Source organism: Balaenoptera ricei, chromosome X (genome assembly GCF_028023285.1).
Source record: "Balaenoptera ricei isolate mBalRic1 chromosome X, mBalRic1.hap2, whole genome shotgun sequence".
In the NCBI taxonomy this organism is placed as follows: domain Eukaryota; kingdom Metazoa; phylum Chordata; class Mammalia; order Artiodactyla; family Balaenopteridae; genus Balaenoptera; species Balaenoptera ricei.
Genome location: NC_082660.1, coordinates 43,463,229 through 43,474,896, shown reverse-complemented (window position 1 = coordinate 43,474,896; position 11,668 = coordinate 43,463,229). Strand labels below are relative to the sequence as shown.

Here is an 11,668-nt window from a genome sequence, read left to right as displayed (position 1 = left end):
ACCACCCAGTGGGGACAAAAGTCCTGGCTTCATAGTCGATTTTTTCTGACACCACCTCGGCAGGGGTTTGGCATGACTTTTACTGTCCGTTCAGGGTGAAAATATAAGCTCTTCACTTGGCATTTATTAGCATTGATGGGAGTTGGGCCACATTTTTTTCCTATACTTTTGGGATGCAGTAAAGCAACTATTTTCTGAAAGTTTACCATATTGTTAAGCTGCCCATTCCCTGGTTCTTTTACTGGACAGAACTGGCTTTTGTAGGGTCTTTTTTCTTGTCTGGGCCCATCGGCATTTCTAGGTTGCCAGGTTCTCCACCACTGTCAGATATATGAGGCAAAAAGAAAACCCATGGAACCAATGTTCTTTTCTTCCCCCCGCCTGCCCCGCACCACACAGCTTGTGGGATTTCAGTTCCCTGACCGGGGATTGAACCCAGGCCATGACAGTGAAACACCAAGTCCTAACCACTAGGCCACCAGGGAACTCCCAATGTGCTCTTTTCTTTTGGGTCCTGAGGTCCTTAGCCAGCTTGCCTCCTTCACTCCACTTTTCTGAGTCAGCTTATGTTTGTTTTATAAATATCATTTCCAAAGTTTTTTATTGTACTTAGCAGGAGGAATAGGGAAAAGTGCTGCTCCACTTTCTCCCAGAAAGAGAGAATCTGCTCCATTCTCCCAGAAGTGGAAATCATGTAATTGGGTCTTTTAAAATATTTCCCGGGCTTCCCTGGTGGCGCAGTGGTTAAGAATCCGCCTGCCAATGCAGGGGACACGGGTCTGAGCCCTGGTCCGGGAAGATCCCACATGCCACGGAGCAACTAAGCCTGTGCACCACAACTACTGAGTCTGCGTGCCACAACTACTGAAGCCCGCGCGCCCTAGAGCCCATGCTCTGCAACAAGAGAAGCCACCGCAATGAGAAGCCCGCACACCGCAAGGAGGAGTAGCCCCCGCTCACCGCAACTAGAGAAAGCCCGCACGGAGCAACAAAGCCCCAACTCAGCCAAAAATAAATAAATAAATTAATTAATTAATTAATCAATTTAAAAAAATATTTCCGAAGTCTCTACTTACTTTCTGAGCATGTGGAATACATTTACAACAACTTTTAAAATATCCTTGTCTGCTAATACTAACCTCTGTGTCACTTCTGGGTTGGTTGATTGCTTGATTATTCTCATTACTTTTCCTATTTTCTTAACTCTTTTCATGCCTGGTAATATTTGATTGAATGCCAGACATTGTGAATTCTATTTTGTTGGGTACTGGGCATTTATGCATTTCTATAAGTCATCTGGAGTTTTGTTCTGGGACACAGCTAAGTTACTTGGAAGGAGTTTGATCCTTGCACATCTTGCTAATATAATTTTTTAGGTGTATCCGGAGCAGTTCTCAGCCTAGGGCTAATTAATCCCTGCTACTGAGGCAATAGCTTCTTGAATTCTCTACCCAATGCCCTATTTTTCCAGTCTAGCTATTGAGAACAGGCACTATTCACAGCCCTGTGTGAGCATCAGACACCATTTCCTCTTATCCTTTCGGATGGTTCTCTCCCTGGCCTCAGTTTCCTCACATACATGTGCTGATTGATACTCAACTGAATACTCAAGGAGGACCCTAGGCAGATCACCCCGATCTTCTCTCTGTGCAGTTGTCTCCACTTTGGTGGTGTGTCCTACAAATTCTAGCTGCCTTGTTCTCCCTAGACTCTCAGTTCCTTCTCAATTCAGGGAATTCACCAGTCTCTTCCTCAATTTCCCCTCTCTGTGCAGTACCCTGGAAACTCTCTCGAGGAAGTATGTTGGACAAATCATATGATTCACTTTATTTGTTTCCCTTTCCTCAGGGATCACTGTTCTTCATTGCCTGATATCCAGTGTCTTGAAAACCTTTTTTTTTTTTTCTCAATGTACTTTGTCTGGTTTTTGTTCTGTTTGTTCCTGGCATGAGGGTAAATCCAGGCCCTGGGACTCCATCTTGGCTAGAAGAAGTCACAGGCAGGAATTTATAAATGTGGAGATTTGTCCATGGAGATCATCAGTAAGAGATATATTTCAGTTGGTGTGATTTTTATGAATGATGAATACTGTAACCTGGGTTTGAGACAAGTATGCCAAAGAACCTGTATCTATAAACAAGGAACTTGTATCTACTAAGTGCTCATCAGTGTGGGATATATTGAGAAGTATTTAAGAAAGGGGAGATATGTCAATGTAGGCTGTCAATGAGATATTCTCCAGTAGGTGAAAATTTATGTTCAACTGGGATTTTTAATGTAAAAAAATTCCAATGGGCAGGTATTTGCACATCAGAAGATTTGTAAATTGGGTTGTCAATGAGTGATATGACTTTGGTGAGTATTTAAGAATAAAGAGATTTGTCACCAGTGATCATCAATAGAGTTATACCTGGTTGAGGGGGAGAGGTTTTTATGAATATAGATCCTGGTAAATGTGGAGCTATCACTTAGGGATACATTGATAGGTGTATAAGAATGGAGAGATATACAACAGGTATCGTCAATAGGGTATATGTCAACAAGGGTATTAATAATGGGTATATTTTTTAAATGAGCTGGGCAATAGGACATATGCCAATAGTCAAGTGTTTAAAAACAAGGCAAATTGTCATCAAAGGTTATAAATAGGTTACACCATCAGGTGGGTGTTTATAAAGACTTTTCAATGGACAAACAACAATGGAGTATGTATTATGGAGGTTATTTATAAAAAGAGATTTTTCAACAGGGATTATAAATAAGAAAGATGCCAGTGGGTGTTTATGCATAAGATTTCTCAGTGGCAGACTGGTGATATGTCAATAGTTTTTATTTCTCAGTGAGGAGATTTGTCAAGAGGGGTCATGAGTGGAGATATTTTAAGGGGTTTTTTTTGGAATGGGGTGATTTTTTTTTCCCCAACAGGTTAAGGAATGAAAGATTTTCCAGTGAGTAGATATTTATGAGAAGGAAGATTTGCCGGGACTTCCCTGGTGGTCCAGTGGTTAAGACTCTGCGCTCCCAACGCAGGGGGCCCGGGTTCGATCCCTGGTCAGGGAACTAGATCCCACATGCCGCAACTGAAGAGCCCGCATGCCATAACTAAGACCCTGTGCAGCCAAATAAATAAATAAATATTTAAAAAAAAAAAAAAAAAAAAAGATTTGCCAATGGGGACTGTCAATGGAGATATGCCAGTGGAATATTTGTGAATACAAAGATAGTGCAAAAGTGATTGCAGGAGGCCTTATATAAACATCTCCCCTTGATTGTGCGTGTAACCTGTGAATGTGATGAGATATAATTCCATGATTATATTACATTATGTAGCAAATTAATTGCAAATGTAATTAAGGTTACTAATCAGTTTGCCTTAAAATAGGGAGATTATCCAGGTGAGCCTAATCTAGTTAAGTACCTTAGCCCTTCAGAAATGCAGAGTTTTCTCCTGCTGGTGACAGAAGAGGATGCTGGAGAAATTGGAAGCATGAGAAGCATTTGGCACGTCCTAATTGACTTTGAAGACAAAGAGGCCCACATTGTGAGGCATGCAGTTGGCCTTTAGAAGCAGAGAGCAACCACCACTGGCTGACAGCCAACAAAGAAATGGGAACCTCAGTACTACAACTGCAAGGAACTAAGTTGTGCCAATAACATGAATAAGATTGAAATGGATTCTTCCTAAGAGCCTCCATAGAAGAGTCCAGTGTGGCCAACACTTTGACTTTGGTTTTGTGAGACCATTAAGCAGAGAACCCAGTCAAGCTTACTTGGACTTCTGACCTGTGAGATCATAAATGGGTGTTGCTTTAAGCTGTTAAGTTTGTGGTAATTTGTTACACAACGATAGAAATCTAATACAGTATTTGCCAGCTGGGTATTTGTGAAAGAGGGGATATGCCACAATGAAGAGAGGTTACTTTTCAAGGGAATTATTTACACAGGGCTTGGGGATTTGTCATCTGTTCTTGGCAACAGTAGAGATTTATAAACATGGGGATTTGTCCACAGTGAGGACTGCATAATGGAGAATTGTTATGGGTTGAATTGTGTCCTCCAAAAAGATACATAACCCCCACCATTTCAGAATGTGACCTCACTTGGAAATAGAAGCAGGAACATTATCACTTGGGGGGTGGCTGTCTCAGAAGTCTTTGAAAATGTTGGTATTTTTCAGTGGGGGGATTTGTACACTAGAAATTAGTGTATGAGCATCACCATAAGAAAAACATTACAAATGAGTATATTAAATATTTGTAATGTCTTTGAGTTTGTCAAAATCATGAGTTAAAGATGCCAGAGGGCATGCAATTACTACTAGTATTATACATTATTTCCAATATTATAAATTATCATGCCTAATAAAACATTATTTGCAATAATGTAAATAGTCATTACTAAGATCTATCACTAACATTATAAAATATATTTACCATTACTATCACTAATAATAACTAGTACAGAGAGCTATATGCCTAGCACTGTTTTAAGTACTTTACATATATAATGTCATTTAATATTCACACTGCCCGTATGAGTTAGGCATTATTTTTATCCCCATTTTACAGATGTAGAAACAGGCATAGAGAAGTAATATGATTTCCCCAAGGACACAGAGCTAGGAAAAGGCAGGATTTCTTTCTCAGTCGTAAGTGGGAATTAATTAATTGTTTTTCTTTAAAAAATATTACAAGGAATCAAATTAATAATCAAATTAATATTACAAGGAATCAAATACTGACTTAGTTAATATCTTTTTTATTTTTATAATATTTCTTAAAACTTTATTGAGATGCAATCCACATACAATAAAATTTACCCATTTAATATGACAATTAAATTAATTTTAGTATATTCACAAAGTTGTGCAACCATCACAATAGAATTTTAGAATATTTTCATCATCCCAAAGAGAAGCCCATTAGCAGTCACTCTCCAGTTCTCCCACCTCCCCCAACCCCAGCCCTAGGTAACCACTAATCTACTTTCTGTCTCCATAGTTTTACTTATTCTGGACATTTCATACAAATGGAATCATACAATATGTGGTCTTTTGTGACTGGCTTCTTTCAAGTAACATGTTTTCAGAGTTCATCCATTTTGTAGCATGTATCAGTACATCATCCCTTTTTATTACTGAATATTTTATTGGATGGATATACCACATTTTGATCATCCATTCATTAGTTGATGGATATTTGGGTTGTTTCCACTTTGGGACTACTCTGAATAATGCTGCTGTGAACATTTGTGTGTAAGTTTTTGTATGGATATATGTTTTAATTTCTCTTGGGTGGATACCCAGGAGTGGAATTCCTAGATCATATGGTAACTCTATGTTTAACATTTTAAGAAACTTCCAAACTTTCTTCCAAAACAGCTGCACCACTTTACATTCCATTAGCAATGTAAAATGGGTCCAATTTTTCTACATCCTCGTCAACACTTGCTATTGTCTATCTTTTTTATTCTAGCCTACTAGTGGTTGTGAAGTATTATCTCATTGTGGTTTTGATTTCCATTTCCCTAATGCCTAATGATGCTGTGCAGCTTTTCATGTGCTTAGGCCATTCATATATCTCATTTGGAGAAATGTCTATTCAGATCCTTTGCCCATTTTTAAGTTGGGTTATTTTTTTTTATTGGGTTATACAAGTCCTTTATATATCTGAGATACACATCCCTTATCAGATATATGATTTGCAAATATTTTTTCCCATTCTGTGGGTTGACATTTTACTTTCTTGACAGTACTGTTTACCACACAAAAGTTTTTAATTTTGATGAAGCCCAATTTATTTCCTTTTTGTTTTACAGTACGTGCTTTTGGTGTCATAGCTAAGAAACCATTAAGGCCTCGGATTTGAATACAGATTTGGCTTCAGTGTTCATGTTCTTCATCATTACACTACATTGCCTGTCTAGCAATTGTCACTGTTAGTAATATTACACATGAAGTTATTATTATGAGAGTTTTGTGTTTTGACCGGAAAAAATATCCAAGGGGTGAATACACCCATAAATCATCCTCCAATCCTAGCACAGACCTCAGAAGGATTCTGGGTAGGGACTGTGAGACCCATTTTTTCAGGGAGAAGTAATGAGGGTCGGGTGAGGGTAGGGCCAGCCCCCAGGCTACCCATGGAGCTGGACCCCATGCTGCACACCTCACAGGACTGCCAACCCCTCGTACTTCCTCTCAGCCATCAGAGATTCTTTTCCAAGCAGAGATTCACACACAGACACATGGAATGTGGGGGTAAGGGGTAACTCATTTTACTCACCTTAATGGATTTTCTAGAAGGGTAATCGGAGGAAATGTAGTGACTCACACCAGGACTCTGAACTAAATAGCCTCTCTGTAGGGTCTGTTTCTCCATAGCAGCCACAGCTAAAGGGATCTACCTGGAAGGTGCTCCCTCTGGAGCCTGCAACTCCCACTTGCTGTTTAATGCCTGCGGCCACATCCAGTGTATACAACAGTCCTTGGTGTTGAGAAACAGTTGGCAAAACCAGAAAATAAGCAATAAGACATGTGAACGTACCCAGGATTGAGGTAACATCAGGGAGGGTAAAGTAACCTATTCCATGTATTGGGGAACTGCTAGAAGCAGCAGGAACAGTCTGTGGTTCCAGACAATAGGTCAGGGCTGAGGAAACATCCCCGGACACTAGAAAACAGCCATAGGGACCAGGAAACAGTCATGGCAGTGATGTGAACAGTCAGAGAAATTATCAAACGGCCAGAGGACCAGAAAACAGTCCTTGTAGTTAGAGGACAACCAGAGAGACTCTAGAACAGGCAAATGGAAGAAGAAAACATCCCTAAATGTCATGCAACAGCTATAAATACCTAGGAGACAGCCAGACAGATAAGGGAACAATCTCAAGCTGAGGGCACAGCCAGAGAAACCAGGAAACAGCTAACGGGACAAGGGGGTAGTGTCTGGACCTGAGGAACACAGGGATCATCAAACATCTGAAGAGACCACAAAACAGTCCTTGTATTTGGAAGACAGTCAGAGGGGCTACAAAAGAGCGAGAGCAACAGGGCCTAGATCCAGAGGATCAGGCCAAAAACATCAAAGAAGTGTCTCTGAAGTGCTGGGAAAGGAAAAATTAAAAAGCAGTCTGCAGGGCTGGGGAACCACCAGAGTCCAAGGAACAATTATAGCGATTGAAACAGCCAACAAACCAATTTACAGAAATCAGGGAACAGTGACTGGTCCTAATAGAGGGTCATCAGAAACTGTGGGGAGTAATCACAGGGATCAAATATAGTATATTAATGACTAGTGGGAATTCAACAATCACGGGAGCTAATACAGCACCAGCAGATATGGTTATGGGGACTCATGGGAGTCAAAGACACTGTACTGGCGACCAATAGAAGATCATCAGAAACCATGAAGGGCTCTAATGCAGGGTAGGCTCTAATGAGTCCCAGGCATTATGCTGGGGCTCATGAGGTCAATGCATTGTATTAGAGGATAAGTAACCTGCATCCACAGGGATAGGGGTAGCGAATGGGCTGATGCTGGGGTGGAGACAAAAATCACTTTAGTGGTGGCTAATGGTAATCAGCAGGGTAATAAAGTACTAATGTGGGATCAGCAGACACTAGTCAGATTTTTTATGAAGATCAAAGACACTCTACCCATGACCAAGATTAGAAGACACAGTGATGACACTAATTAATATAGGATCAGTAGCAGATACTGTGATTGAAAAACGTGAGGCAAAGGCTCTAAACTAGTAGCTGGTAGTCAGTAGTCTCAGTGTTGAGGCCAGTATAGGGTTAGCAAACATGGTGATGGGCTCTAATGTATGGTCAGCATGCACTGTACTGGGGCATCATTGTATTCAGACACTGTATTAGTGGCTAATGGGGGATCAACAGGCACAGTGATGATGGTTAATGCAGGGTCAGCAACACTGTGATTGGGACTTATGAAGGTCAAAGACATTGTACTCATTGCTAATGGGTGGTCAGCAAGATGAGACTACTGTGGAATCAGCAGATACTGTGCCAGAAGCTCATGGAGGTTAGTCTCTGATCTTGTGGCTAATTGGGGATCAGCAAATACATTGCTGGAACCTCATGCATATTGAAGAAACAGTACTGCTGCCTAATGGAGGATCAACAGACACTGGGATCGGAGCTAACGTGGGGTCAGCAAACTCTACTCAGGCCACAAGGGGTCAAAGACACAATACTCGTGGTTAAAGGAGAGGGAGGGGGACTCAGCAGCAGACACAGGGATTCAGCTACTGTAAGGACAAAAAATATGGTAATGGGTCCTCAAGGAGGTCATACTCTGTGTGGGTGTCTGACAAGTCAGAAGACATTAACGTATGGTCAGCAGATACACTAATAGGCTATAATGTAAGGTCAGACGACATAGTGATGGAGGCTATTTAGGGGTCCTCAGGTAAAAAACTTGGAACTTGGTAAATGGGGGATCAGAAGATAGAGTGACAAGGTCATGTGAGTTCTGCAGACATTGTGCTGGAGCTCAAGAGGATCAAAGTCACCATATTCGTGGCTAACTGGGGAACAGCAGATAAATATTGGTGCAACTGTGCTGTGTTGTGGGTTCATGGGGGTCAAAGACACTGTACTCATGGCTAATAAAAAACCAGCAGACATAGTGAGGGGATCTAATGTAGGATGAGCAGACACTGCGATTAGAACTCATTGGATTAAATATACTGTACAGTGGCCAATGGGGAATGAACAAAGTGGTGAGAGCCAACATGGGGTCAACAGCCACTGCATTCGGTATAAAGGAAGGTGATGACACATCGCTGGGAGCTAATGGGAGGTCAGCAGTCACCATGTTGAGTCTAAAAGAGGGCAAAAGACATGATACTGAGTTAATAGATCATCAGTCACTAAGCTGGAGGCTAAAGGAGTGAAAAGACACTATGCTGTAAGTAAATGGAGGTCAGTAAAAATTGTAATGGCAGCTAAAAGGGGTTGCGAGACAAGATGCTATGAGCTAAAGGGGGTCAGCAGACTCTGCTGGAATAAAAAGTGTGGGAAGACAAGCTATTGTGAGCTAATGGAAGGTCAGCAGACACTGTGCTCTTGACTAAAGGTGGTGATAAGAACTGCTATAAGCTAATGGAGTGGGTGTTAGTAGACACTGTGCAGACATGTGATGGCGGTAAGAACTACATCATGGTAGCTAATGGAGGATTAGGAGAGACTGTGCTCAGGCTATTGGGAGCCAAATACACACAGTAGTATTGGCCAGTAGGGATCACCACATAAGTGATGGTAGCTAATGGAAGGCCAGCACAACCCATCATGGGGCCTTAGTAAAGGTCATTTTCATGGAGCAAAACCATTTCTAAAGCCTTGGGAGGACCAAGTCTCCCATTGCCAGTGTCTTTCATCTGATCTAGTGGTCAAGATTCTTGGTTTTCTCCCAAGCAGCCCACATTTGACTTCTGATATGGGAACAGGGAACTCTTTATTGTTGTTTTAAAATTTTAATTGACATATAATTTACGTACAATAAAATGCACAAATCTTAAGTTTACTCATTTGATGACCTTGTGTATCCCCATTAACATCCACTCCAGTCAAGATACAGAATAGTTCCATCACCCTGGGAAGTTCCCTCCTACCTCTTAGGAGTTAATTCCTACCCCAGAGGCAATCACTCATCTGCTTTCTGTCACTATAGATTACTTTTATTTATGTTTGACATTTTCCATAATAATAATAATTTTAAAACATCAAATTTAGTTTTTTTAATGGATGAGATGAAGATTGGAAGAACTGATGAGATATCATCTTGATAAACTTAATAATTAGTAAATGAGGATGAGGGCATGCTATATACAAAGTGAAGAAAGTGTAATATGTATATTCAAGTGTATGATGTATTGGGGGGCATCTGGTGATTAATTCAAATATCCTGGGTTGTCATAATCATTATGGAACACTCAGGGATAAAAGCAAAAAAAAGTATTTAATTTAGCATCAATTTACTATGGCACAGTGCTACCAAGTACTAAAGGTAAGGATTCACTTTTGTTTATCAAAAAAGTGCAAGAGAAAATATTCACAAGGTTGAGAGGTTTATCATTAATAGACCGCCACTAAAGAAAACTCTAAAGGATATTTTTCAGGCAAAGAAGAAAATGATCCTGGAGGAAATGCAGAAAAGAATGAAGAGCAACCAAAGTGGTAAATATGTGGGTAAAATAAAATGAATATATAAAACAGAAATGTTTTCTGGGGAGACATACACACACATGTATACACACACACTTATATACGTATATATAGATACATATATTACATATAAATATATATATACCCCATAATACATCATAATATTTTTAAATATATATGTATATACATGTATATGAGCAAATTTTCTATTAAAAGATTAACTTTCAAAGACAATTTCTTAGAGAAAACCATACAATACTATTTAAAATTTAAAAAGGTGAGTTAAATAAAAAGACAAACCATATTCATGGATGGGAGGGCTTAAAGCCATTTTACACCTTTCAGATCGGCAACAATTTAAAAAGAACAGATAAGTCCTGGTGAATATGTGGGAAAATGTAAACTTTTTCTCAAACTGCTCATGAGAGTGTAAATTAGTGCAATTTTTTTAACTTTAAAATTTAGTCAAGTTGAAAAACTTCTATATCAGTCAGAACCCAGTTAGGAGACAGAAACCATAATGATTATTTTAACAGAGAGAACTTAAAATGAATTTTTAACTAGTGATGAAGTTATTAACCACATAACTTAAAAGAGAAAGAGAGAACATTAAAATTATCATGGAGGTAGCAACTGCAGAAAGCAGCTGGCCTAGGGTAACAAGGGAAGAAGTTGGAATTATTAAAAATAGAAGGTTGGAAGCGGGGTCTCATGTGACTGGGATTCATACCTCTAAGGAGGTGGCACCAGCCAGATGCTGCTAGGTCTCTGAGGGGGTGGGGTACCCTAAAGCTGTTAGTGCTGGAAAAGTGCAAACTGGATTAAACTGCTGCTACCATGAGGAACTGCTGCTGCCCAAGTGAAGAAGCAATGCTGGGCTGACACTCAGATGAACAGGGAGCCAACCGGAAGGAAAAAAGGAGCAAGTCCCTTCTTCCTTCTGCAGGCTCAATATTTATATTTAGTATCTCTTACCGGTAAGACCCAACAGGGAGTAGCAGCTGGCAAGACAGAAATGTGTTCTGTAGAGTCATGGCCCCAGCATCACAAAGCCCAGTATAGAACGGTAGGTTCGGAGCTGAAGCACAATAGATTAATAACTGGCATACTATCTACACCCTGGACCCATCATTTCCACTTCTAGATTTAAACACTAAGCACAAAAACGATACAAATGTCTTTCACTAGGGGAATGGAGAGATAAATAAATATATTTATCAACATGGATAGATCTTGGAAATGTAACATTTCATGAAAAAAAGCAAGTTGCATAAGTTTTAAAATAGTGTGATACCACTGATGTAAAGTATTTAAAAGAAATGCAGCATTATATATTGTAGACTTCATATTACACAGAAAAAATTTAGGGTAGATTAAAATTCTAAATGTTGAAAGTGAAACCTTCACTTTAGAGGAAAGTATAGGAGAATATTATCATCTTGAAACCAATAATATGAAAACATAAAACCTCAGCAGAAG

The 11,668-nt window shown here is 39.8% G+C and overlaps 1 non-coding gene across 1 annotated transcript; it reads left to right on the top strand.

Annotated features, from left to right (window-relative positions):
• The first annotated feature begins 2,987 nt into the window (after positions 1-2,987).
• On the top strand, positions 2,988-3,060 carry TRNAG-CCC (transfer RNA glycine (anticodon CCC)). Its single transcript has one exon. It is a non-coding gene; the product is annotated as a tRNA-Gly (tRNA).
• The last annotated feature ends 8,608 nt before the right edge of the window (positions 3,061-11,668 follow it).